The sequence below is a fragment of the Ranitomeya variabilis genome, chromosome 4, assembly GCF_051348905.1.
Source record: "Ranitomeya variabilis isolate aRanVar5 chromosome 4, aRanVar5.hap1, whole genome shotgun sequence".
Taxonomy (NCBI): domain Eukaryota; kingdom Metazoa; phylum Chordata; class Amphibia; order Anura; family Dendrobatidae; genus Ranitomeya; species Ranitomeya variabilis.
In genome coordinates, this window is record NC_135235.1 from 736,857,032 (window position 1) to 736,884,934 (window position 27,903).

The 27,903-nt window shown below is 45.1% G+C and overlaps 1 protein-coding gene, 11 non-coding genes and 3 pseudogenes across 11 annotated transcripts; all 15 read left to right on the plus strand.

Moving 5' to 3' along the window:
• Positions 1–27,903, plus strand: part of LOC143768002 (uncharacterized) — a 579,067-nt gene that overhangs the window by 453,745 nt on the left and 97,419 nt on the right.
• LOC143770750 (U2 spliceosomal RNA) lies at positions 1,577–1,748 on the plus strand (annotated as a pseudogene).
• LOC143771129 (U2 spliceosomal RNA) lies at positions 2,734–2,927 on the plus strand. Its single transcript, XR_013215021.1, has one exon. It is a non-coding gene; the product is annotated as a U2 spliceosomal RNA (small nuclear RNA).
• LOC143771130 (U2 spliceosomal RNA) lies at positions 3,913–4,106 on the plus strand. Its single transcript, XR_013215022.1, has one exon. It is a non-coding gene; the product is annotated as a U2 spliceosomal RNA (small nuclear RNA).
• On the plus strand, positions 5,094–5,287 carry LOC143771131 (U2 spliceosomal RNA). The gene has a single exon (XR_013215023.1). It is a non-coding gene; the product is annotated as a U2 spliceosomal RNA (small nuclear RNA).
• On the plus strand, positions 6,274–6,467 carry LOC143771132 (U2 spliceosomal RNA). The gene has a single exon (XR_013215024.1). It is a non-coding gene; the product is annotated as a U2 spliceosomal RNA (small nuclear RNA).
• On the plus strand, positions 7,453–7,646 carry LOC143771133 (U2 spliceosomal RNA). Its single transcript, XR_013215025.1, has one exon. It is a non-coding gene; the product is annotated as a U2 spliceosomal RNA (small nuclear RNA).
• On the plus strand, positions 13,825–14,025 carry LOC143770742 (U2 spliceosomal RNA; annotated as a pseudogene).
• Positions 15,012–15,205, plus strand: LOC143771134 (U2 spliceosomal RNA). The gene has a single exon (XR_013215026.1). It is a non-coding gene; the product is annotated as a U2 spliceosomal RNA (small nuclear RNA).
• LOC143771135 (U2 spliceosomal RNA) lies at positions 16,196–16,389 on the plus strand. The gene has a single exon (XR_013215027.1). It is a non-coding gene; the product is annotated as a U2 spliceosomal RNA (small nuclear RNA).
• On the plus strand, positions 22,870–23,041 carry LOC143770704 (U2 spliceosomal RNA; annotated as a pseudogene).
• On the plus strand, positions 24,049–24,243 carry LOC143771053 (U2 spliceosomal RNA). The gene has a single exon (XR_013214949.1). It is a non-coding gene; the product is annotated as a U2 spliceosomal RNA (small nuclear RNA).
• LOC143771054 (U2 spliceosomal RNA) lies at positions 25,247–25,441 on the plus strand. Its single transcript, XR_013214950.1, has one exon. It is a non-coding gene; the product is annotated as a U2 spliceosomal RNA (small nuclear RNA).
• Positions 26,449–26,643, plus strand: LOC143771055 (U2 spliceosomal RNA). Its single transcript, XR_013214951.1, has one exon. It is a non-coding gene; the product is annotated as a U2 spliceosomal RNA (small nuclear RNA).
• On the plus strand, positions 27,647–27,841 carry LOC143771056 (U2 spliceosomal RNA). The gene has a single exon (XR_013214952.1). It is a non-coding gene; the product is annotated as a U2 spliceosomal RNA (small nuclear RNA).

The window sequence follows — 27,903 nt, forward strand, 5'->3', positions numbered from 1 at the left end:
AATTACGGAAATTTTTAGTGCGGGTTCTGGTTTTAAGCTAAATATTAACAAATGTGACTGTTTGATAATGGGCCAATGGGAATCAGACCCCCCCCGGGTCCCAACACAAACAGTTGGAATCAAGATTCTGGGTATCTTGTTCAACCAGGATAATGATGGTAAAGAAAACTGGGACCTGGTACTCAATAAATTGAACCAAAAAATTTCCCTGTGGCAAATTCGCAAGTTATCAATGGAGGGTAAGATTCTAGTGATTAAAATGGTATTACTTCCCATCATTTTGTATGCTGCTATGGTCTTCCCTCCAAACCCCCTCTACTTAAAGGCGCTTATGAAACCACTGTTTTATTTTCTATGGGGTTCCAAAATGGAGAAATTAAGGAGGGTGGTGGTTTGTAAAAGTAAGAAGAATGGTGGCAAGGCTTTTCCCAACCTGAAACTATTTATTTTTATCAAGTTCTTTGTTTTTTGTTATAAAAACTTGAACAATGTTGGGGCTTTCTCGTGCTTCCTGAGATACGCTACAGGATTCACTTTTAGGAAGCTAAATTTTAGCATGAATGCTAACTGCCCTTTCCTTTTATCACCTCCCGAACAATACAGGGTCCTGGAAAACACCATTTCCGAGTACGATTTAGTTCATGTTGACCGTCAGTTCCTTCTTGACCAGCGGAAGTTAACCATTATCTGTAAGGGTCACGAGGAGATGGAGGACGTGTCCAATTTTTCCATCTCCAGATGCAGGCTAGTATGGAATAATGTTGCCTGTCCAGCCCTTAGTAACTCCCAAAAGGATCTGGCTTGGCAGGTAGTTCACCAGTGCCTCCCAACAAGGGCTTTTCAGCATCATAGGGGTTTGGTGGCCAGTGCCAGATGCCCTAGAGACAGGTGTGCGCCAGAGGAGTCTGTGTTTCATTTATTCTGGGACTGCTCCTATGCTCAGGAGCTCTGGCAAACAGTGGGTACCCTCCTAAAATGGATATGTGGGGTACAGTCCCTAACCTGTGACACAATAATATACGGTATTATTAACTGCCCTACCATGAAACAAGCTCGGGTGGCATGGCTAATGATTAACTGTTTCAAAGAATCAATATGGAAAGTGCGAAACATACTTCTGTTTAAACGTGATGTTATTTCTGTAAATGACTGTATTGGACTGGCACTGTGTGAGATGTATACATACTACCTGCGTGACTGTAAAAAAATGGGAGTTAAAGAAGCAAAACGGTTATGGTGTTTACAAATCTGGAACATGTATTTACATATGTAAAGTATATGCTTATTAGATGTATTTATTTGTGTTCTTAATTTTTTATCAGATTGTTTTAAGCCATGTTTTATTCAAGTGTGAATTTTATTTTACTTGGATTACTTTTAACAACAATGGTTTTAAAATCTGAAGAATTGCAAATGGGTCTCAGCAAGATAAAAGAACACAGTTTTATATGCATATGTATTGTACTGTTTTTATATTTTTACCCTGTTTTATAATCAGATTTGTATTTGTTTTTATGTCATATTTTATTCAAGTCTTTGATTTGTTTGGATTTATGATGTATGTCTGATTTTAATAAACCCTATTTGAAAAGTGATCTGTTCTTGTCAGTTTAATATCTGATACGTCCCCTATGTGGGGACCACATATTAAATGGCTTTTTGGAACCGGGAGATGGACTAGGAGCTTGCTCTGTCCACTCCACGCATTGACCCGTTCTTGCAGACTTTCCGGGAACAGTGCACATCTTCTCTGATCCGGTTTCTAAAAACAGAATGAATTGAAATCAGCACGAGCAAGTTGTCCTTTAACCCTTTATGGGAATTTGTTTCAGGGTCAAAAAAGCACATTTCTCATGCCAAATGTAACGTTTTGCTTGATTTCTCCTGGCCAATTGCAACATTTTGTGTGCCGTGCCGTGCCGTGCCGTGCCGTGCCGTGCCTTGCTTTCACCTAGGTATGTCAAGCATTGTATTGCATCCAATATGCAAGCAATCAATCAATCAATTAATCAATCAGTCTTTGTAGGTTGCAACAGGTGTGTGAAGATGTAGGTAGGCCTGAATTAGGCCTTTGTTACAGTGTTGATAATATATTGTGCCATCTACAAAATTAGGCGCCTGCCTGCCTGCCTGCCTGCCTGCCTGCTGTCAGCACTTGGTATTTAAATTGAAGTATCCAATGAGTACTTCTGCCATACATAGCACATTTGTGACCACCGCATGCATGAATTCTTTTGGAAAGCATTGTTTCCCTTTTGTGGACCAGACCACCGACTTTCAAATGCGGTGTAGATATGATATGTATTTGAAAAAAAAGGAAAACTGGTGTCTGTGCTGCTCTCGAATCTGCTTGTCTTGTCCATCTGCACCTGTGTGAGGAGGAGGAGTATTCTAATGCCTTTGACCAACCTGGTGCGCTGCCTGCAGTGGATAGAATCTTAGCACGGAACCTTCACGTGCAGTCACAATGGGAGTGGTGGGTGTGTCAAAGTAGGCGGAGTTATGCAGATTCAAAGCGCGTTGTGCGCAGCGTGAACGATCACACACAGAGACACACACACAGACACACACCCACCTACCCCCCCCCCCCCCACACAGCCACACCAGAGCTGTCATTGGGAATACACCCAGAGTTTCTGAAAATGTCTTCCCTGCGGCAATCTTTGGCTATGTCTCCACCATGGGTGTCGGTTGTAGGCCTTGGTGCGGCCCATGCGGCAAAGCATTTCCAGTATCGCTTCTCGGCCTCCTCACGGCTAAGATGTAGTGTAGTATCTGTTCTTGTCAGTTTAATATCTGATACGTCCCCTATGTGGGGACCACATATTAAATGGCTTTTTGGAACCGGGAGATGGACTAGGAGCTTGCTCTGTCCACTCCACGCATTGACCCGTTCTTGCAGACTTTCCGGGAACAGTGCACATCTTCTCTGATCCGGTTTCTAAAAACAGAATGAATTGAAATCAGCACGAGCAAGTTGTCCTTTAACCCTTTATGGGAATTTGTTTCAGGGTCAAAAAAGCACATTTCTCATGCCAAATGTAACGTTTTGCTTGATTTCTCCTGGCCAATTGCAACATTTTGTGTGCCGTGCCGTGCCGTGCCGTGCCGTGCCGTGCCTTGCTTTCACCTAGGTATGTCAAGCATTGTATTGCATCCAATATGCAAGCAATCAATCAATCAATTAATCAATCAGTCTTTGTAGGTTGCAACAGGTGTGTGAAGATGTAGGTAGGCCTGAATTAGGCCTTTGTTACAGTGTTGATAATATATTGTGCCATCTACAAAATTAGGCGCCTGCCTGCCTGCCTGCCTGCCTGCCTGCTGTCAGCACTTGGTATTTAAATTGAAGTATCCAATGAGTACTTCTGCCATACATAGCACATTTGTGACCACCGCATGCATGAATTCTTTTGGAAAGCATTGTTTCCCTTTTGTGGACCAGACCACCGACTTTCAAATGCGGTGTAGATATGATATGTATTTGAAAAAAAAGGAAAACTGGTGTCTGTGCTGCTCTCGAATCTGCTTGTCTTGTCCATCTGCACCTGTGTGAGGAGGAGGAGTATTCTAATGCCTTTGACCAACCTGGTGCGCTGCCTGCAGTGGATAGAATCTTAGCACGGAACCTTCACGTGCAGTCACAATGGGAGTGGTGGGTGTGTCAAAGTAGGCGGAGTTATGCAGATTCAAAGCGCGTTGTGCGCAGCGTGAACGATCACACACAGAGACACACACACAGACACACACCCACCTACCCCCCCCCCCCCCACACAGCCACACCAGAGCTGTCATTGGGAATACACCCAGAGTTTCTGAAAATGTCTTCCCTGCGGCAATCTTTGGCTATGTCTCCACCATGGGTGTCGGTTGTAGGCCTTGGTGCGGCCCATGCGGCAAAGCATTTCCAGTATCGCTTCTCGGCCTCCTCACGGCTAAGATGTAGTGTAGTATCTGTTCTTGTCAGTTTAATATCTGATACGTCCCCTATGTGGGGACCACATATTAAATGGCTTTTTGGAACCGGGAGATGGACTAGGAGCTTGCTCTGTCCACTCCACGCATTGACCCGTTCTTGCAGACTTTCCGGGAACAGTGCACATCTTCTCTGATCCGGTTTCTAAAAACAGAATGAATTGAAATCAGCACGAGCAAGTTGTCCTTTAACCCTTTATGGGAATTTGTTTCAGGGTCAAAAAAGCACATTTCTCATGCCAAATGTAACGTTTTGCTTGATTTCTCCTGGCCAATTGCAACATTTTGTGTGCCGTGCCGTGCCGTGCCGTGCCGTGCCGTGCCTTGCTTTCACCTAGGTATGTCAAGCATTGTATTGCATCCAATATGCAAGCAATCAATCAATCAATTAATCAATCAGTCTTTGTAGGTTGCAACAGGTGTGTGAAGATGTAGGTAGGCCTGAATTAGGCCTTTGTTACAGTGTTGATAATATATTGTGCCATCTACAAAATTAGGCGCCTGCCTGCCTGCCTGCCTGCCTGCCTGCTGTCAGCACTTGGTATTTAAATTGAAGTATCCAATGAGTACTTCTGCCATACATAGCACATTTGTGACCACCGCATGCATGAATTCTTTTGGAAAGCATTGTTTCCCTTTTGTGGACCAGACCACCGACTTTCAAATGCGGTGTAGATATGATATGTATTTGAAAAAAAAGGAAAACTGGTGTCTGTGCTGCTCTCGAATCTGCTTGTCTTGTCCATCTGCACCTGTGTGAGGAGGAGGAGTATTCTAATGCCTTTGACCAACCTGGTGCGCTGCCTGCAGTGGATAGAATCTTAGCACGGAACCTTCACGTGCAGTCACAATGGGAGTGGTGGGTGTGTCAAAGTAGGCGGAGTTATGCAGATTCAAAGCGCGTTGTGCGCAGCGTGAACGATCACACACAGAGACACACACACAGACACACACCCACCTACCCCCCCCCCCCCCCCACACAGCCACACCAGAGCTGTCATTGGGAATACACCCAGAGTTTCTGAAAATGTCTTCCCTGCGGCAATCTTTGGCTATGTCTCCACCATGGGTGTCGGTTGTAGGCCTTGGTGCGGCCCATGCGGCAAAGCATTTCCAGTATCGCTTCTCGGCCTCCTCACGGCTAAGATGTAGTGTAGTATCTGTTCTTGTCAGTTTAATATCTGATACGTCCCCTATGTGGGGACCACATATTAAATGGCTTTTTGGAACCGGGAGATGGACTAGGAGCTTGCTCTGTCCACTCCACGCATTGACCCGTTCTTGCAGACTTTCCGGGAACAGTGCACATCTTCTCTGATCCGGTTTCTAAAAACAGAATGAATTGAAATCAGCACGAGCAAGTTGTCCTTTAACCCTTTATGGGAATTTGTTTCAGGGTCAAAAAAGCACATTTCTCATGCCAAATGTAACGTTTTGCTTGATTTCTCCTGGCCAATTGCAACATTTTGTGTGCCGTGCCGTGCCGTGCCGTGCCGTGCCGTGCCTTGCTTTCACCTAGGTATGTCAAGCATTGTATTGCATCCAATATGCAAGCAATCAATCAATCAATTAATCAATCAGTCTTTGTAGGTTGCAACAGGTGTGTGAAGATGTAGGTAGGCCTGAATTAGGCCTTTGTTACAGTGTTGATAATATATTGTGCCATCTACAAAATTAGGCGCCTGCCTGCCTGCCTGCCTGCCTGCCTGCTGTCAGCACTTGGTATTTAAATTGAAGTATCCAATGAGTACTTCTGCCATACATAGCACATTTGTGACCACCGCATGCATGAATTCTTTTGGAAAGCATTGTTTCCCTTTTGTGGACCAGACCACCGACTTTCAAATGCGGTGTAGATATGATATGTATTTGAAAAAAAAGGAAAACTGGTGTCTGTGCTGCTCTCGAATCTGCTTGTCTTGTCCATCTGCACCTGTGTGAGGAGGAGGAGTATTCTAATGCCTTTGACCAACCTGGTGCGCTGCCTGCAGTGGATAGAATCTTAGCACGGAACCTTCACGTGCAGTCACAATGGGAGTGGTGGGTGTGTCAAAGTAGGCGGAGTTATGCAGATTCAAAGCGCGTTGTGCGCAGCGTGAACGATCACACACAGAGACACACACACAGACACACACCCACCTACCCCCCCCCCCCCCCACACAGCCACACCAGAGCTGTCATTGGGAATACACCCAGAGTTTCTGAAAATGTCTTCCCTGCGGCAATCTTTGGCTATGTCTCCACCATGGGTGTCGGTTGTAGGCCTTGGTGCGGCCCATGCGGCAAAGCATTTCCAGTATCGCTTCTCGGCCTCCTCACGGCTAAGATGTAGTGTAGTATCTGTTCTTGTCAGTTTAATATCTGATACGTCCCCTATGTGGGGACCACATATTAAATGGCTTTTTGGAACCGGGAGATGGACTAGGAGCTTGCTCTGTCCACTCCACGCATTGACCCGTTCTTGCAGACTTTCCGGGAACAGTGCACATCTTCTCTGATCCGGTTTCTAAAAACAGAATGAATTGAAATCAGCACGAGCAAGTTGTCCTTTAACCCTTTATGGGAATTTGTTTCAGGGTCAAAAAAGCACATTTCTCATGCCAAATGTAACGTTTTGCTTGATTTCTCCTGGCCAATTGCAACATTTTGTGTGCCGTGCCGTGCCGTGCCGTGCCGTGCCGTGCCTTGCTTTCACCTAGGTATGTCAAGCATTGTATTGCATCCAATATGCAAGCAATCAATCAATCAATTAATCAATCAGTCTTTGTAGGTTGCAACAGGTGTGTGAAGATGTAGGTAGGCCTGAATTAGGCCTTTGTTACAGTGTTGATAATATATTGTGCCATCTACAAAATTAGGCGCCTGCCTGCCTGCCTGCCTGCCTGCCTGCTGTCAGCACTTGGTATTTAAATTGAAGTATCCAATGAGTACTTCTGCCATACATAGCACATTTGTGACCACCGCATGCATGAATTCTTTTGGAAAGCATTGTTTCCCTTTTGTGGACCAGACCACCGACTTTCAAATGCGGTGTAGATATGATATGTATTTGAAAAAAAAGGAAAACTGGTGTCTGTGCTGCTCTCGAATCTGCTTGTCTTGTCCATCTGCACCTGTGTGAGGAGGAGGAGTATTCTAATGCCTTTGACCAACCTGGTGCGCTGCCTGCAGTGGATAGAATCTTAGCACGGAACCTTCACGTGCAGTCACAATGGGAGTGGTGGGTGTGTCAAAGTAGGCGGAGTTATGCAGATTCAAAGCGCGTTGTGCGCAGCGTGAACGATCACACACAGAGACACACACACAGACACACACCCACCTACCCCCCCCCCCCCCACACAGCCACACCAGAGCTGTCATTGGGAATACACCCAGAGTTTCTGAAAATGTCTTCCCTGCGGCAATCTTTGGCTATGTCTCCACCATGGGTGTCGGTTGTAGGCCTTGGTGCGGCCCATGCGGCAAAGCATTTCCAGTATCGCTTCTCGGCCTCCTCACGGCTAAGATGTAGTGTAGTATCTGTTCTTGTCAGTTTAATATCTGATACGTCCCCTATGTGGGGACCACATATTAAATGGCTTTTTGGAACCGGGAGATGGACTAGGAGCTTGCTCTGTCCACTCCACGCATTGACCCGTTCTTGCAGACTTTCCGGGAACAGTGCACATCTTCTCTGATCCGGTTTCTAAAAACAGAATGAATTGAAATCAGCACGAGCAAGTTGTCCTTTAACCCTTTATGGGAATTTGTTTCAGGGTCAAAAAAGCACATTTCTCATGCCAAATGTAACGTTTTGCTTGATTTCTCCTGGCCAATTGCAACATTTTGTGTGCCGTGCCGTGCCGTGCCTTGCTTTCACCTAGGTATGTCAAGCATTGTATTGCATCCAATATGCAAGCAATCAATCAATCAATCAATTAATCAATCAATCAGTCTTTGTAGGTTGCAACAGGTGTGTGAAGATGTAGGTAGGCCTGAATTAGGCCTTTGTTACAGTGTTGATAATATATTGTGCCATCTACAAAATTAGGCGCCCGCCTGCCTGCCTGCCTGCCTGCCTGCCTGCCTGCTGTCAGCACTTGGTATTTAAATTGAAGTATCCAATGAGTACTTCTGCCATACATAGCACATTTGTGACCACCGCATGCATGAATTCTTTTGGAAAGCATTGTTTCCCTTTTGTGGACCAGACCACCGACTTTCAAATGCGGTGTAGATATGATATGTATTTGAAAAAAAAGGAAAACTGGTGTCTGTGCTGCTCTCGAATCTGCTTGTCTTGTCCATCTGCACCTGTGTGAGGAGGAGGAGTATTCTAATGCCTTTGACCAACCTGGTGCGCTGCCTGCAGTGGATAGAATCTTAGCACGGAACCTTCACGTGCAGTCACAATGGGAGTGGTGGGTGTGTCAAAGTAGGCGGAGTTATGCAGATTCAAAGCGCGTTGTGCGCAGCGTGAACGATCACACACAGAGACACACACACAGACACACACCCACCTACCCCCCCCCCCCACACACCCACACCAGAGCTGTCATTGGGAATACACCCAGAGTTTCTGAAAATGTCTTCCCTGCGGCAATCTTTGGCTATGTCTCCACCACGGGTGTCGGTTGTAGGCCTTAGTGCGGCCCACGCGGCAAAGTGTTTCCAGTATCGCTTCTCGGCCTCATGGCTGCGATCAATCAGTCTAACTGAGAGATTGTAGTCAGGTCGGGTGCTTTCGGTACCCTCTCTCTCGGCCTGGGGGGATCGCTCCTCTTCGGAGGGGCTTCACCCCCCTGCTGCTATAGGGAGAGAGGATTAGTCCGGAGCAACGAGTTGCGATCGCCTTAAAAGGGCGCTAGCCTTTTTTTGTGTGTTTACAGCTGGAGTTCTTTTTCGGAAGGATGCCGGCTGCACTTACCTTTGCATCGGGAGAACCCCGGATGAGGAACACGGTCCGTATCGAGGTCTTGGAGAGATACAGGAAGGAGAAAGAAATCCGCTACGTTTGCAACACCGTCCTTCTTGGGATCCTGGAGTTCGGCAGAGAGGACATCTTCTGTTTTCAGGACAATGAGCAGAAAGGTACTTATACTATTACCTTTAGGAGCCATGGTTGTTGTCAGCAGTTGGTCCAAAAGGTGAATGACAACATCTGTGCTGATGAACTGGAGGGCCTGGTCTTCTCCCTGCTTTTCGTCCAAGAGGAGGTACAAATGATTGTTTTCTTTCCAAATCCTTTTGTTGAAGTATTGGACATTTTAACCTGTTTGCGTCGCTATTGCGATGAAGTAACCTTTCAAGGGAATGTTAAAAACGCCGTTGGTTTCTGGTGTGGCAAGCGGAAATTCCTGGTGCGGCTGAAGAAAAATCCTGAGGGCTTTGGAGGAACAGAGCATCCCCCCTCTACCATCACCATTGGGAAGAGCCGTGGCTACTTATTCTACACAGGTATGCCTATGTATTGCAGGAACTGTGGCAAGATGGGGCATACCCAAGGTAATTGTGTGGAAAGAAGGGCATTCCGCTGCAATAATTGTGGCCAACTCGGACACTTAATGAAGGATTGCCCTCAAAAGAAGGCTTGTAACCTATGCGGGGAGGATGGACATATGTTCCGAGGATGCCCACATAGGACCAAAGTCCGTACGTATGCAGAGGCGGCTGAGAGACCCGTGCCAAGGCAGGAACCAGCTATTGTCCCGGTCCATGCTGTGCTGAATATCCCAGAGACCGGAGTAAGGCCTGAGCCAAGTCCCACTGTTCCTACAGCAGGGGAGGCGGCTGAGAAGGCCAAGGGCGCAGAGGAGAAGGTGGGGACGGAGCAGGAGTGTGGTGGCCCTCAGGGAGGCCCTCCTGTGTCGAAGTCCCGGAAAAAGGGCGGAGGGCGGACCACCCAGAGACTGGAGCAGGGGGACTCTCCCGTTGGGGAGGTAACCCTTGTGTCGAAGGTCTCGAATGAGACTGGTGTGTTGGAGCAGAGCGCCCCCACTATGTTGGCGGTGGGGGGCACTGTGGCGAAGACCCCAGTCTTTCCCAGGGACTCGAGCCAGCAGACCACAGTTTTTTCTCCTACAGGTGATGGTGTGGATACGGTCATCGTGTCAGATCTGGAGGTCCCCCAGGAAGTAAGAGGCCATGTAGCTATCACAGAGGACGACTGCACGAGTGAGCTGTCTGAGCCGTCTGGAAAGAAGCTGCGGGGGGATACTCTTCTGGAGGCCAATCCAGAATCTCCGGATGTGTGTTTTCCCAGCGGAGACATGTGGCTGAACACGGACTCTTCTGGGTATCCACTGCCTGGTTCCTCGGATCCCCAGAACATTGACTCTCTTCCTTCACTGCCAGAAGTGATTGATGATTACATGGAAACCATTGAGGATAGCTCTCCTCCCCCATGACATAAATGCCATCCATGAGGTGTCTCTCACTTAATGTGAGATCTCTAAAGAGCCCTGTCCGCAGGGCTGCTCTTTTTGATTTTTTTGAAACATTAGACTTTGACATATGTTTTTTACAGGAGTGTGGTCTGCAGCATGGAATCCGGTATAACGAGATAAAAAAGGACTGGAAACTAGGGCCCTCTGTATGGTCGGGCTCAAACGAGAACAAGTCTGCTGGTGTGGGTCTGCTCTGCCGAGGTAATAACATCATCATCTCCTCTGTTACTGAGATTGTACCCGGCAGAGCTATCCTAGTACATTTGTGTTTTAATAATTTTAATTTCCGTGTCATTAATGTGTACGCTCCACCAGATAAACAGGAGCGTATACGTTTGTTTGAAATTTTACCGGTTTTCTGTGTAGGGTCATCTCCTCTCTTAATAGCCGGGGATTTTAATTGCCTGAATGTGAATGAGCGCCGAGGAGGGGGTGACCCAATCCGTAAGATAGATAAGTCGTGTTTTTTACTAAATAGCTTGCAGACTGATTTTAAGTTATGCGATGCCTGGAGGTCGCTTTCGCCGACGGACCCAGGATTTACATGGTCCGGTCGGGGAGTGGCTTCCAGGATCGATTTTATGTTTTTATCTGAGGATTTTAGCCCTGTACAATTTGTTTTAATGCCTAATTTATTCTCTGATCATAAAATTTTAAGCTTAAAGATAGAGTATCAAGGAGAGCTGAGGATAAATAGAGGTTTATGGCGCCTGGGAGTCCATTTGCTGGAAGACCCTCAGGTGAGGTCAGACTTCTGTAACGCCTACCAGGAATGGAGACAGCTAAGGCCTCCATATATTAAAATCCTATCCTGGTGGGAAGTGATCAAAGATAAAATAAGGTTTTTTTTTATCAGGGCTGGAAAGAGGAAGGCGCGGCTGAAAAAGCAGATTTATGTAAATTTAAATATGAGACTGCAAACTCTCCATAAATTTAAAGAGATAGGACTAGAGGTGGAAGATGATATTGCAAGCCTAAAAACTGAAATACAATTGTGCCTAGATCAAAAAGGTAAAGAAATAATTTTTAATTCCAAAGTGAAACATTTAGAAGAAGGTGAGAAGTGTACACGTTTCTTTTTTAAAAAAGTGATGGAGAAAAAGGAGACGATCACCTGTCTTGATGGAGAAACAACTGTGGAAGGTATGAAGAAGGTGGCTTTTAATTTTTATAGAGACCTTTTTAGTAAAAAAAGTGTAAATAATGTGTTTTTACAAGATGCTCTTAATATCCTAGATTTTAAGTTAAGTTCTGTAGACCAGGGGTTTTTAATAGATGATGTCAGCATGGAAGAACTTTTTAGTGTTTTTAAAAGTTTTTCAAAAGGGAAAGCCCCAGGAGCAGATGGTCTACCTGTTGAATTTTATTTGACTTTTTGGGATGTTTTAAAGGAGGATCTTTTAGCACTTTTTAAAGAGGTTTTTATGTGTTCAGAGCTGCCGAAGTCATGGAGGAGGGGGATAGTGTCCTTAATTTATAAGAAAAAGGGCGCTCGTGATGACCTCAAGAATTGGAGGCCTATCACCCTCCTCAACATGGATTATAAAGTTTTAGCCAAAATTATTGCTTGTCGTTTTAAAACTGTTATTAATAAACTGATACAACCCGAACAAGTATGTGGAGTACCAGGGAGGAATATTGCTGAGATTTTAAATGTGATCAGAGATGTAATATGGTACTCTAGGGATAGAAGTCAGAGCCTGGCCCTGTTGGCGCTGGACTTTGAAAAGGCGTTTGACAGGGTCTCGCATGAGTATCTTTTTAAAGTTTTAAAACAAATGGCGATCCCCGACATGTTTTTATCTCGTATTATGATTTTATATAATAATGTGTTTTCTCAAATTTCTGTCAATGGCTTTTTAACAGATTTTATCCCGTTGGAATCCGGAGTGAAGCAGGGGTGTCCATTATCCCCAATTCTTTTTATTTGTGCTATGGAACCCCTGCTGTGTATGATCCGGAGAGACAAAGTGGTCCGAGGGGTTCCTATTCCGGGTGGAGGAGGGGCCCAAGTCAAAGTATTTGCCTACATGGATGATGTTACTGCCATCTGTACAGACCCTGCTTCACTTCGGAGAGTGGTAATGTGCACCAATTTTTTTAGTCAGGCTTCAGGTTTTAAAATGAATTTTAATAAAACTGAATGTTTGATTTTGGGTTCCTGGGATACAAATGACCTACCAGCAGTAAAATTGAAGCACGACAATGTTAAAATCTTGGGAATTGTATTTGACGCTAAAAATGATGGACACGTGAGCTGGGAGGAGGTACAACATAAAATAGTGAAAAAACTCTCCTTCTGGAATTTGAGAAGCTTGTCAATTGAGGGAAAAATTTTAATCATTAAATCTGTTTTGTTGCCAATGATGCTTTATATTGCCATGGTATATCCCCCTTCTGAGTTGATGCTAAAAAAACTAACTCGATGTATCTTTATGTTCATTTGGGGATCAAAAATGGAAAAGCTGAGGCGAACGGAGATGTATAAAAAACAACAAAATGGAGGAAAAGATGTCCCTGACTTGCATCTGTATTTGTATGTAAATTTCTTTTGTTTTTGTTTTAAAGTTTTTAACACTAATTCTACTTTTAGTCTGTTTTTAAAATATACTTGTGGTTTTATTTTTAAAAAATGGTTCAGACCATGTTTATCAGCACCCATTTTATTATGCCCGCCCAAGCATTTTATTGTTTTAGAAAAGGTGATAAGGACTCATAAATTAAAGGACTTGGATGCCGATCTCCTTCTGGACAGAAGAAAATTGATGGTTCATCTGAGAAGAGAAGAAGGAGTGTCCCCTGTGAGCAACTTCTCATGGAGTAGATCCAAGCGTGTGTGGAGGAACGTCTTTGGGAAATTCTTGGCCAACATTCACAAAGACCTTGCATGGATGGCTGCCCGCCAGTGCCTCCCAACCAGAGACTTCCAGCATAGGAGAGGCCTGGCGGCGCGGGCAAAGTGCCCAAGAGACTCTTGCCGAGAGGATGAGACTGTTTTACACCTTTTTTGGAACTGCTGTTTTGCACAAGAACTTTGGGGGAGATTTGGGATACTTTTAAAATGGGTATGTGGTCTTAAAGATTTTAGCTATGAGTATGTTTTATATGGACTTTTTAATTGCCCCACTACACACCAGTTCAAAATATGCTGGTGTATAATAAACTGTGCCAAAAATGCAATCTGGAAAGTGAGAAACATTCTACTTTTTAACCGTGATTTTATCTCTGTTAATGATTGTATTAAATTGGCTTTTAGTGAAATGTTTATTTATTTTTTAAAGGATGTTAAAGATGTGGGGAAGAAAGAAGCGAATCGTAGATGGTGTTTTTATATGTGGAATACTGTTTTATATTAAGTTGTTTCATGTTGTTGTATTTTATTATTGTAATTTTTTATGTTTCTTTTGCACAAAAGGTTTCAAATTTTCTTGTTCTATGTCTTATGACTAAATAAAATTTTGTTGAAACCTTATCTGTTCTTGTCAGTTTAATATCTGATACGTCCCCTATGTGGGGACCACATATTAAATGGCTTTTTGGAACCGGGAGATGGACTAGGAGCTTGCTCTGTCCACTCCACGCATTGACCCGTTCTTGCAGACTTTCCGGGAACAGTGCACATCTTCTCTGATCCGGTTTCTAAAAACAGAATGAATTGAAATCAGCACGAGCAAGTTGTCCTTTAACCCTTTATGGGAATTTGTTTCAGGGTCAAAAAAGCACATTTCTCATGCCAAATGTAACGTTTTGCTTGATTTCTCCTGGCCAATTGCAACATTTTGTGTGCCGTGCCGTGCCGTGCCGTGCCGTGCCGTGCCTTGCTTTCACCTAGGTATGTCAAGCATTGTATTGCATCCAATATGCAAGCAATCAATCAATCAATTAATCAATCAGTCTTTGTAGGTTGCAACAGGTGTGTGAAGATGTAGGTAGGCCTGAATTAGGCCTTTGTTACAGTGTTGATAATATATTGTGCCATCTACAAAATTAGGCGCCTGCCTGCCTGCCTGCCTGCCTGCCTGCTGTCAGCACTTGGTATTTAAATTGAAGTATCCAATGAGTACTTCTGCCATACATAGCACATTTGTGACCACCGCATGCATGAATTCTTTTGGAAAGCATTGTTTCCCTTTTGTGGACCAGACCACCGACTTTCAAATGCGGTGTAGATATGATATGTATTTGAAAAAAAAGGAAAACTGGTGTCTGTGCTGCTCTCGAATCTGCTTGTCTTGTCCATCTGCACCTGTGTGAGGAGGAGGAGTATTCTAATGCCTTTGACCAACCTGGTGCGCTGCCTGCAGTGGATAGAATCTTAGCACGGAACCTTCACGTGCAGTCACAATGGGAGTGGTGGGTGTGTCAAAGTAGGCGGAGTTATGCAGATTCAAAGCGCGTTGTGCGCAGCGTGAACGATCACACACAGAGACACACACACAGACACACACCCACCTACCCCCCCCCCCCCCCACACAGCCACACCAGAGCTGTCATTGGGAATACACCCAGAGTTTCTGAAAATGTCTTCCCTGCGGCAATCTTTGGCTATGTCTCCACCATGGGTGTCGGTTGTAGGCCTTGGTGCGGCCCATGCGGCAAAGCATTTCCAGTATCGCTTCTCGGCCTCCTCACGGCTAAGATGTAGTGTAGTATCTGTTCTTGTCAGTTTAATATCTGATACGTCCCCTATGTGGGGACCACATATTAAATGGCTTTTTGGAACCGGGAGATGGACTAGGAGCTTGCTCTGTCCACTCCACGCATTGACCCGTTCTTGCAGACTTTCCGGGAACAGTGCACATCTTCTCTGATCCGGTTTCTAAAAACAGAATGAATTGAAATCAGCACGAGCAAGTTGTCCTTTAACCCTTTATGGGAATTTGTTTCAGGGTCAAAAAAGCACATTTCTCATGCCAAATGTAACGTTTTGCTTGATTTCTCCTGGCCAATTGCAACATTTTGTGTGCCGTGCCGTGCCGTGCCGTGCCGTGCCGTGCCTTGCTTTCACCTAGGTATGTCAAGCATTGTATTGCATCCAATATGCAAGCAATCAATCAATCAATTAATCAATCAGTCTTTGTAGGTTGCAACAGGTGTGTGAAGATGTAGGTAGGCCTGAATTAGGCCTTTGTTACAGTGTTGATAATATATTGTGCCATCTACAAAATTAGGCGCCTGCCTGCCTGCCTGCCTGCCTGCCTGCTGTCAGCACTTGGTATTTAAATTGAAGTATCCAATGAGTACTTCTGCCATACATAGCACATTTGTGACCACCGCATGCATGAATTCTTTTGGAAAGCATTGTTTCCCTTTTGTGGACCAGACCACCGACTTTCAAATGCGGTGTAGATATGATATGTATTTGAAAAAAAAGGAAAACTGGTGTCTGTGCTGCTCTCGAATCTGCTTGTCTTGTCCATCTGCACCTGTGTGAGGAGGAGGAGTATTCTAATGCCTTTGACCAACCTGGTGCGCTGCCTGCAGTGGATAGAATCTTAGCACGGAACCTTCACGTGCAGTCACAATGGGAGTGGTGGGTGTGTCAAAGTAGGCGGAGTTATGCAGATTCAAAGCGCGTTGTGCGCAGCGTGAACGATCACACACAGAGACACACACACAGACACACACCCACCTACCCCCCCCCCCCCCCCCCCACACAGCCACACCAGAGCTGTCATTGGGAATACACCCAGAGTTTCTGAAAATGTCTTCCCTGCGGCAATCTTTGGCTATGTCTCCACCATGGGTGTCGGTTGTAGGCCTTGGTGCGGCCCATGCGGCAAAGCATTTCCAGTATCGCTTCTCGGCCTCCTCACGGCTAAGATGTAGTGTAGTATCTGTTCTTGTCAGTTTAATATCTGATACGTCCCCTATGTGGGGACCACATATTAAATGGCTTTTTGGAACCGGGAGATGGACTAGGAGCTTGCTCTGTCCACTCCACGCATTGACCCGTTCTTGCAGACTTTCCGGGAACAGTGCACATCTTCTCTGATCCGGTTTCTAAAAACAGAATGAATTGAAATCAGCACGAGCAAGTTGTCCTTTAACCCTTTATGGGAATTTGTTTCAGGGTCAAAAAAGCACATTTCTCATGCCAAATGTAACGTTTTGCTTGATTTCTCCTGGCCAATTGCAACATTTTGTGTGCCGTGCCGTGCCGTGCCGTGCCGTGCCGTGCCTTGCTTTCACCTAGGTATGTCAAGCATTGTATTGCATCCAATATGCAAGCAATCAATCAATCAATTAATCAATCAGTCTTTGTAGGTTGCAACAGGTGTGTGAAGATGTAGGTAGGCCTGAATTAGGCCTTTGTTACAGTGTTGATAATATATTGTGCCATCTACAAAATTAGGCGCCTGCCTGCCTGCCTGCCTGCCTGCCTGCTGTCAGCACTTGGTATTTAAATTGAAGTATCCAATGAGTACTTCTGCCATACATAGCACATTTGTGACCACCGCATGCATGAATTCTTTTGGAAAGCATTGTTTCCCTTTTGTGGACCAGACCACCGACTTTCAAATGCGGTGTAGATATGATATGTATTTGAAAAAAAAGGAAAACTGGTGTCTGTGCTGCTCTCGAATCTGCTTGTCTTGTCCATCTGCACCTGTGTGAGGAGGAGGAGTATTCTAATGCCTTTGACCAACCTGGTGCGCTGCCTGCAGTGGATAGAATCTTAGCACGGAACCTTCACGTGCAGTCACAATGGGAGTGGTGGGTGTGTCAAAGTAGGCGGAGTTATGCAGATTCAAAGCGCGTTGTGCGCAGCGTGAACGATCACACACAGAGACACACACACAGACACACACCCACCTACCCCCCCCCCCCCCACACAGCCACACCAGAGCTGTCATTGGGAATACACCCAGAGTTTCTGAAAATGTCTTCCCTGCGGCAATCTTTGGCTATGTCTCCACCATGGGTGTCGGTTGTAGGCCTTGGTGCGGCCCATGCGGCAAAGCATTTCCAGTATCGCTTCTCGGCCTCACGGCTAAGATCAGGTGTAGTGACCATATAGTTGCTGCCTTGGTCTTGGCTGGAAGGTGCCTGGGGTACCCGGCTCTTTGGCCTGGGGGGATTGTCTCACTTATGGTGGGACTTCACCCCCCTGCTGCTATTAGAGAGCTGGATTAGTCCCCAGGCAACGAGGTGCGATCCCCCGGCGAAAGGCCGAGCCCGTCGTGACGGTGAGCCTGAGCCAAGCCTGCTGCGATGCCATGTGAGTGGCAATTTTCATCTGGCGCCGGCCAGATAAGGAACTCGATTAAGGTCGAGGTTCCGGTAACACATGTCGGTTATGATAACCCTCGAGAGTTCTACGTACAGATTCTGAGGAATCTATTGGGAGTAAAGGAGAGCGACATCTACTGCCTGCAGGAGAAGGGGCAGAACTCGTATGTCTTAACTCTGGCAACCAAGATTGCCTGCCAAAACCTTTACGAGCGAGTTAAGGGCGAGCGTTTCAACAAGCTGTTGGAAGGAGTGGTTTTCACTGCTCTGTATGGCGAGCTTGACGTACCCCTCGTGGTACATATGTTCAATCCTCATGTGGCCCGAGAGGATATTGAACTGTTCCTGAACAGATATTGCACGTCTGTCAGGTTCACGGGGAACGTCAAAGGGAGAAGCGGTTTCTGGAACGGGAAACGACGTTTTATGGTACGTTTCAGACCTGACCCTATGGGTGTAGAAGGCCTTATGCACCCCCCCTCCACAGTGGTGCTGGGGAGAGACCATGGCTATCTGTTTTACAATGGGCAGCCGTTCAGATGTCGAAAGTGTGGCGATTTCGGTCACATGCAGAGTGACTGTAAAAATGAGCGGATGAGTCAGTGCCACAATTGTGGTAAATGGGGTCATGCCTCAAAGGACTGCAAAAACGAAAAGACCTGCAGTAGTTGCGGACAGGCTGATCACCTGTTTAGCAATTGTCCACTGCGGACAAGGTCTCATGGTGGCTCTAGGGCATCTGCGGCTAGTTCCGCAGGGGTCCCTGCTGATGCCAGCAGAGCAAGCTCAGTAGTCGCCGGTGTGAGCTTTGCGGACATCACTGCGGGTCATATGCGGTTTGACTCAGTTGAAGCTCGGACGGTACCCAAGTCTAATGACTCGGCTCCCACAGCCGTAGTGGTACCCGTGCCTACTCCTGCAGGTGTCCAGGTTCCGCCTGGCGGGGAGGGGGCACTTCCTCAGAGGAGATCTGAGAAGGATCAAAAAAAGAGGCGTGTATCCAGAACGGTTGGTGCCATTCCTGATGCCCATCCAGAGGTCCCTGCCGATGACCATGCTGACGGTAGATTGGATGTCTGCCCTGAATCCTGTCCGGAGGTCCAACCTGATGCCAATCCAGAGGGACGTCCTGATGTCTGTTTAAAGGAAGGAGGCCATGAGTCAACCGGTGATCCTGGTGCCGGATCTGCTGGTCACCCTGTTCCTGGGGATACATCTAGCCCTGATGGGGTTATGGACTTTCCACAAGCTGCAGAGCCTGGAGAAAACCTTGCGGACCAGATGGATGTCAGTGTCAGTGGTAAGAGGAGCCGTGAGGAGACTCGGGAGGAGGAGCACCATCCAGAGTCATCCCGTAAAATCTTTCTGGCTGTTTCCTCAAAGAGCCTTCTCAGCCCAGAAGGGACTAATCAGATAGAGGAATACACAGACTCCGATGATACTGCCAGTTTACTGACTGTGTCTACTTTATCACCTCCAATATCACAGTTTAATGAGTCTGATTCTGAGAGCCAAGAATCAATAAAAAAGACTTAACATGGCAGACATCCGTATTGCCTCACTGAATGTGAGAAGCCTAAAGAGCCCAACTAGGAGGGCTGCTTTGTTTACATGGCTAATGACTTTGAGCTTTGAGGTCTTTTTCCTGCAGGAGTGTGGTATTGGTCATGGACTATCATATCCCAACCTAATTAAAGACTGGACAGCAGGACCCTCTGTCTGGTCAGGGTCGAATGAAAATAAAGCTGCTGGGGTTGGGATTTTATTCAAAAGTCAAAATGTGAATATTATATCTGTCACAGAAATCATTCCAGGTCGTGCCTTATTAATCCACGTTGTTTTAAATGGTTTTACATGTCGTTTTATGAATATTTACGCATCCCCAGAGAAAAATGAACGCGCCTCCCTTTTTAATGACATATCTTTGTTTTTAACAGGTCCATCTCCAATAATAGTGGGAGGGGATTTTAATTGTGTCATGTTGGGAGAGGGGCGGAGTGGTGGTGATGGTGTTGGAAGAACAGACAAAACGTCTAGTCTGTTAAAACACCTATTGACAGACCTTAAATTATTAGATGTATGGAGGAAGTCCCACCCTTCTGACCCAGGATACACGTGGAAGGGTAGAGGGCTGTCTTCCCGTATTGATTTTATTTTCTGTTCTAATGATGTTTTTAAATCCAGTAACGCAGGGCTGATGGAAAACATCTTTTCTGACCATGTATTACTACATACCAACCTGCAGATTCCTGGGGATGCTAATGTAGGTAAAGGTATGTGGAAACTAAATACACTCCTTCTAGAAGATGAGTTGGTAAGGGCAGACTTTATAGCCAAATATAAAATATGGAGGGGGCGGAAACACCCAAAACAGAGTATGCTGGGGTGGTGGGAGTGTGTTAAAACTCGTATAAAAGAGTTTTTTATCAAAATTGGCAAAAGAAAGGCACGTGAAAAAAGGAAATGTTTTAAAGATTTTAATGTCAGGCTGCAAACTCTCCATAGGCTTAAGGAGTGGGGAGTGCCTGGGGTGGATGACGAGATGGCAAAAATCCAAATTGAAATCCATAAATTCCTGGAATGTAAGGGTAAAGAGGTAATTTTTAATGCTCGTGTAAAATATTTAGAAGAGGGTGAGTCATGCTCAAGGTTTTTCTTTAAAAAAGTTAATGATAAAAAACAAGTGATTGTGGAATTGGAAGGAGAGACCTCCACTGGGGGCTTTTTAGAGAAAACCTTTAATTTTTATGATGATCTTTTTAGTAAAAAAAATATTGACGAGACCTCTTTTATTGGAAATCTTAATGTTTTATCCCAGTTTTTAAATAAGGAGGACCAGGAGTTTTTAGAAAACGATGTTTCAACATCTGAAGTTGAAACAGCCCTAAAGAGCTTTGCTAACGGCAAGGCTCCTGGATCAGACGGCCTCCCTATTGAATTTTATATTTGTTTTTGGGATACTATTAAAAATGATTTCCTACAGGTGGTGAGTGAAGCCTTTTTGGCCGACTCTTTACCGTACTCATGGCGAAAAAGCATAATCACCCTCATTTTTAAAAAAGGCGATAGAACAAAACTGGAAAATTGGAGGCCCATTTCACTATTGAATGCAGACTACAAAATCCTAGCAAAAATTATTTCTGGCCGTTTAAAGATGGTTATTAAAAATGTGATCCATCCTGATCAGGTGTGTGGTATCCCCGGGAGATCAATCTGGGAGCACCTTAACTTAATTCGGGATCTGATCTGGTATCAAAAGGACAGAAAGCAACCATTAGCGATTTTATCTTTGGATTTTATGAAGGCCTTTGATAGGGTCTCCCACTTTTATCTTTTTAAAGTTTTAGAGAGGATGGGGTTCCCTAAGTCTTTTATCCAGAAAATATCGCTTTTATACAAACAGTCATGTGCACAGGTTTTAATTAATGGGTTTTTAACTAAAGAGGTGGTGCTCCAGTCCGGAGTAAAACAAGGCTGTCCCATGTCCCCACTTTTATTTGTCTGTTCCATTGAGCCACTGTTGTGCCTGCTGCGTCAGGACAAGGTGGTCAGGGGGATCTTTATTCCAGGTGGGGGTGGGCAGCAAGTTAAGGCTCTGGGCTATATGGATGATATATCAGTGTATGGTACCAGCTCAGCATCCATTAATAGAGCAATTTTAATTACGGAAATTTTTAGTGCGGGTTCTGGTTTTAAGCTAAATATTAACAAATGTGACTGTTTGATAATGGGCCAATGGGAATCAGACCCCCCCCGGGTCCCAACACAAACAGTTGGAATCAAGATTCTGGGTATCTTGTTCAACCAGGATAATGATGGTAAAGAAAACTGGGACCTGGTACTCAATAAATTGAACCAAAAAATTTCCCTGTGGCAAATTCGCAAGTTATCAATGGAGGGTAAGATTTTAGTGATTAAAATGGTATTGCTTCCCATCATTTTGTATGTTGCCATGGTCTTCCCTCCAAACCCCCATTACTTAAAAGGGCTTATGAAACCACTGTTTTATTTTCTATGGGGTTCCAAAATGGAGAAATTAAGGAGGGTGGTGGTTTGTAAAAGTAAGAAGAACGGTGGCAAGGCTTTTCCCAACCTGAAACTATTTATTTTTATCAAGTTCTTTGTTTTTTGTTATAAAAACTTGAACAATGTTGGGGCTTTCTCGTGCTTCCTGAGATACGCTACAGGATTCACTTTTAGGAAGCTAAATTTTAGCATGAATGCTAACTGCCCTTTCCTTTTATCACCTCCCGAACAATACAGGGTCCTGGAAAACACCATTTCCGAGTACGATTTAGTTCATGTTGACCGTCAGTTCCTTCTTGACCAGCGGAAGTTAACCATTATCTGTAAGGGTCACGAGGAGATGGAGGACGTGTCCAATTTTTCCATCTCCAGATGCAGGCTAGTATGGAATAATGTTGCCTGTCCAGCCCTTAGTAACTCCCAAAAGGATCTGGCTTGGCAGGTAGTTCATCAGTGCCTCCCAACAAGGGCTTTTCAGCATCATAGGGGTTTGGGGGCCAGTGCCAGATGCCCTAGAGACAGGTGTGCGCCAGAGGAGTCTGTGTTTCATTTATTCTGGGACTGCTCCTATGCTCAGGAGCTCTGGCAAACAGTGGGTACCCTCCTAAAATGGATATGTGGGGTACAGTCCCTAACCTGTGACACAATAATATACGGTATTATTAACTGCCCTACCATGAAACAAGCTCGGGTGGCATGGCTAATGATTAACTGTTTCAAAGAATCAATATGGAAAGTGCGAAACATACTTCTGTTTAAACGTGATGTTATTTCTGTAAATGACTGTATTGGACTGGCACTGTGTGAGATGTATACATACTACCTGCGTGACTGTAAAAAAATGGGAGTTAAAGAAGCAAAACGGTTATGGTGTTTACAAATCTGGAACATGTATTTACATATGTAAAGTATATGCTTATTAGATGTATTTATTTGTGTTCTTAATTTTTTATCAGATTGTTTTAAGCCATGTTTTATTCAAGTGTGAATTTTATTTTACTTGGATTACTTTTAACAACAATGGTTTTAAAATCTGAAGAATTGCAAATGGGTCTCAGCAAGATAAAAGAACACAGTTTTATATGCATATGTATTGTACTGTTTTTATATTTTTACCCTGTTTTATAATCAGATTTGTATTTGTTTTTATGTCATATTTTATTCAAGTCTTTGATTTGTTTGGATTTATGATGTATGTCTGATTTTAATAAACCCTATTTGAAAAGTGATCTGTTCTTATCAGTTTAATATCTGATACGTCCCCTATGTGGGGACCATATATTAAATGGCTTTTTGGAACGGGGAGCTGGACTTGGAGCTTGCTCTGTCCACTCCACGCATTGACCCGTTACTGCAGTATCTCCGGGACCAGTGCAAACTTTCTCTGATCCGGTTTCTAAAAACAGAATGAATTGAAATCAGCCAGCACGAGCAAGTTGTCCTTTAACCCTTTATGGGAATTCGTTTCAGGGTCAAAAAAGCACATTTCTCATGCCAAATGTAACGTTTTGCTTGATTTCTCCTGGCCAATTGCAACATTTGGTGTGCCTTGCCTGGTCTGGCCTGGCCTTGCTGCTTTCCCCTATGTATGTCACACATTGCATTGCAATCAATCAATCAATCAATCAATCAATCAATCGATTTGTCTTTACTGGTTGCTGCAACAGGTGTGCTAAGATGTAGGCCTGTATTAGGCCTGCCTTTGTAACAGTGTTGCAAATAGACTGTGCCATCTACCAAATTAGGCCCCTGCTGCTGTCAGTACTTGGTGGCGTTTCAATTGAAGTATCCAAGGAGTAGTTCTGCCATACCTACCTACTGCATTTTTGTGACCGACCGCATGAATTCTTTTTGGAAACATTGTCTCCCTCTTGTGGACCACCGACTTTTCAATGTGGTGTATTATATGCATTTTTTTTTAAAAAAAAAAAGAAATAAGTTACAATGGTGCCTGTGCTGATCTTCTTCAATATGCTTGCTTGTCTTGTTCATCTACACCTGTGTGAGGAGTATTCTAATGCTTTTTCACCAACCAGGTGCGCTGCCTGCAGTAGATAGAATCTTAGCCCGAAACATTCATGTGCTGTCACAATGGGGCTGGAGGGTGTGGTCAAAGTAGGTAGGCGTAGTTATGCAGATTCAAAACGCGTTCTGCACCGCTTCAACGAACACACACAGACACACACCCACCCACCTACCTACCCCCCCACACAGCCACCTACCCCCCCACACAGCCACCTACCCCCCCACACACCCACACCAGAACTGTCATTGAGAATACACCCAGAGTTTCTGAAAATGTCTTCCCTGCCGCAATCTTTTGCTAGGTCTCCACAATGGGTGTCGGTTGTAGGCCTTGGTGCGGCTCACGTGGCACAGCGTGCTCAGTATCGCTTCTCGGCCTCCTCATGGCTAAGATCAAAGTGTAGTATCTGTTCTTATCAGTTTAATATCTGATACGTCCCCTATGTGGGGACCATATATTAAATGGCTTTTTGGAACGGGGAGCTGGACTTGGAGCTTGCTCTGTCCACTCCACGCATTGACCCGTTACTGCAGTATCTCCGGGACCAGTGCAAACTTTCTCTGATCCGGTTTCTAAAAACAGAATGAATTGAAATCAGCCAGCACGAGCAAGTTGTCCTTTAACCCTTTATGGGAATTCGTTTCAGGGTCAAAAAAGCACATTTCTCATGCCAAATGTAACGTTTTGCTTGATTTCTCCTGGCCAATTGCAACATTTGGTGTGCCTTGCCTGGTCTGGCCTGGCCTTGCTGCTTTCCCCTATGTATGTCACACATTGCATTGCAATCAATCAATCAATCAATCAATCAATCGATTTGTCTTTACTGGTTGCTGCAACAGGTGTGCTAAGATGTAGGCCTGTATTAGGCCTGCCTTTGTAACAGTGTTGCAAATAGACTGTGCCATCTACCAAATTAGGCCCCTGCTGCTGTCAGTACTTGGTGGCGTTTCAATTGAAGTATCCAAGGAGTAGTTCTGCCATACCTACCTACTGCATTTTTGTGACCGACCGCATGAATTCTTTTTGGAAACATTGTCTCCCTCTTGTGGACCACCGACTTTTCAATGTGGTGTATTATATGCATTTTTTTTTAAAAAAAAAAAGAAATAAGTTACAATGGTGCCTGTGCTGATCTTCTTCAATATGCTTGCTTGTCTTGTTCATCTACACCTGTGTGAGGAGTATTCTAATGCTTTTTCACCAACCAGGTGCGCTGCCTGCAGTAGATAGAATCTTAGCCCGAAACATTCATGTGCTGTCACAATGGGGCTGGAGGGTGTGGTCAAAGTAGGTAGGCGTAGTTATGCAGATTCAAAACGCGTTCTGCACCGCTTCAACGAACACACACAGACACACACCCACCCACCTACCTACCCCCCCACACAGCCACCTACCCCCCCACACAGCCACCTACCCCCCCACACACCCACACCAGAACTGTCATTGAGAATACACCCAGAGTTTCTGAAAATGTCTTCCCTGCCGCAATCTTTTGCTAGGTCTCCACAATGGGTGTCGGTTGTAGGCCTTGGTGCGGCTCACGTGGCACAGCGTGCTCAGTATCGCTTCTCGGCCTCCTCATGGCTAAGATCAAAGTGTAGTATCTGTTCTTATCAGTTTAATATCTGATACGTCCCCTATGTGGGGACCATATATTAAATGGCTTTTTGGAACGGGGAGCTGGACTTGGAGCTTGCTCTGTCCACTCCACGCATTGACCCGTTACTGCAGTATCTCCGGGACCAGTGCAAACTTTCTCTGATCCGGTTTCTAAAAACAGAATGAATTGAAATCAGCCAGCACGAGCAAGTTGTCCTTTAACCCTTTATGGGAATTCGTTTCAGGGTCAAAAAAGCACATTTCTCATGCCAAATGTAACGTTTTGCTTGATTTCTCCTGGCCAATTGCAACATTTGGTGTGCCTTGCCTGGTCTGGCCTGGCCTTGCTGCTTTCCCCTATGTATGTCACACATTGCATTGCAATCAATCAATCAATCAATCAATCAATCAATCGATTTGTCTTTACTGGTTGCTGCAACAGGTGTGCTAAGATGTAGGCCTGTATTAGGCCTGCCTTTGTAACAGTGTTGCAAATAGACTGTGCCATCTACCAAATTAGGCCCCTGCTGCTGTCAGTACTTGGTGGCGTTTCAATTGAAGTATCCAAGGAGTAGTTCTGCCATACCTACCTACTGCATTTTTGTGACCGACCGCATGAATTCTTTTTGGAAACATTGTCTCCCTCTTGTGGACCACCGACTTTTCAATGTGGTGTATTATATGCATTTTTTTTTAAAAAAAAAAAGAAATAAGTTACAATGGTGCCTGTGCTGATCTTCTTCAATATGCTTGCTTGTCTTGTTCATCTACACCTGTGTGAGGAGTATTCTAATGCTTTTTCACCAACCAGGTGCGCTGCCTGCAGTAGATAGAATCTTAGCCCGAAACATTCATGTGCTGTCACAATGGGGCTGGAGGGTGTGGTCAAAGTAGGTAGGCGTAGTTATGCAGATTCAAAACGCGTTCTGCACCGCTTCAACGAACACACACAGACACACACCCACCCACCTACCTACCCCCCCACACAGCCACCTACCCCCCCACACAGCCACCTACCCCCCCACACACCCACACCAGAACTGTCATTGAGAATACACCCAGAGTTTCTGAAAATGTCTTCCCTGCCGCAATCTTTTGCTAGGTCTCCACAATGGGTGTCGGTTGTAGGCCTTGGTGCGGCTCACGTGGCACAGCGTGCTCAGTATCGCTTCTCGGCCTCCTCATGGCTAAGATCAAAGTGTAGTATCTGTTCTTATCAGTTTAATATCTGATACGTCCCCTATGTGGGGACCATATATTAAATGGCTTTTTGGAACGGGGAGCTGGACTTGGAGCTTGCTCTGTCCACTCCACGCATTGACCCGTTACTGCAGTATCTCCGGGACCAGTGCAAACTTTCTCTGATCCGGTTTCTAAAAACAGAATGAATTGAAATCAGCCAGCACGAGCAAGTTGTCCTTTAACCCTTTATGGGAATTCGTTTCAGGGTCAAAAAAGCACATTTCTCATGCCAAATGTAACGTTTTGCTTGATTTCTCCTGGCCAATTGCAACATTTGGTGTGCCTTGCCTGGTCTGGCCTGGCCTTGCTGCTTTCCCCTATGTATGTCACACATTGCATTGCAATCAATCAATCAATCAATCAATCAATCGATTTGTCTTTACTGGTTGCTGCAACAGGTGTGCTAAGATGTAGGCCTGTATTAGGCCTGCCTTTGTAACAGTGTTGCAAATAGACTGTGCCATCTACCAAATTAGGCCCCTGCTGCTGTCAGTACTTGGTGGCGTTTCAATTGAAGTATCCAAGGAGTAGTTCTGCCATACCTACCTACTGCATTTTTGTGACCGACCGCATGAATTCTTTTTGGAAACATTGTCTCCCTCTTGTGGACCACCGACTTTTCAATGTGGTGTATTATATGCATTTTTTTTTAAAAAAAAAAAGAAATAAGTTACAATGGTGCCTGTGCTGATCTTCTTCAATATGCTTGCTTGTCTTGTTCATCTACACCTGTGTGAGGAGTATTCTAATGCTTTTTCACCAACCAGGTGCGCTGCCTGCAGTAGATAGAATCTTAGCCCGAAACATTCATGTGCTGTCACAATGGGGCTGGAGGGTGTGGTCAAAGTAGGTAGGCGTAGTTATGCAGATTCAAAACGCGTTCTGCACCGCTTCAACGAACACACACAGACACACACCCACCCACCTACCTACCCCCCCACACAGCCACCTACCCCCCCACACAGCCACCTACCCCCCCACACACCCACACCAGAACTGTCATTGAGAATACACCCAGAGTTTCTGAAAATGTCTTCCCTGCCGCAATCTTTTGCTAGGTCTCCACAATGGGTGTCGGTTGTAGGCCTTGGTGCGGCTCACGTGGCACAGCGTGCTCAGTATCGCTTCTCGGCCTCCTCATGGCTAAGATCAAAGTGTAGTATCTGTTCTTATCAGTTTAATATCTGATACGTCCCCTATGTGGGGACCATATATTAAATGGCTTTTTGGAACGGGGAGCTGGACTTGGAGCTTGCTCTGTCCACTCCACGCATTGACCCGTTACTGCAGTATCTCCGGGACCAGTGCAAACTTTCTCTGATCCGGTTTCTAAAAACAGAATGAATTGAAATCAGCCAGCACGAGCAAGTTGTCCTT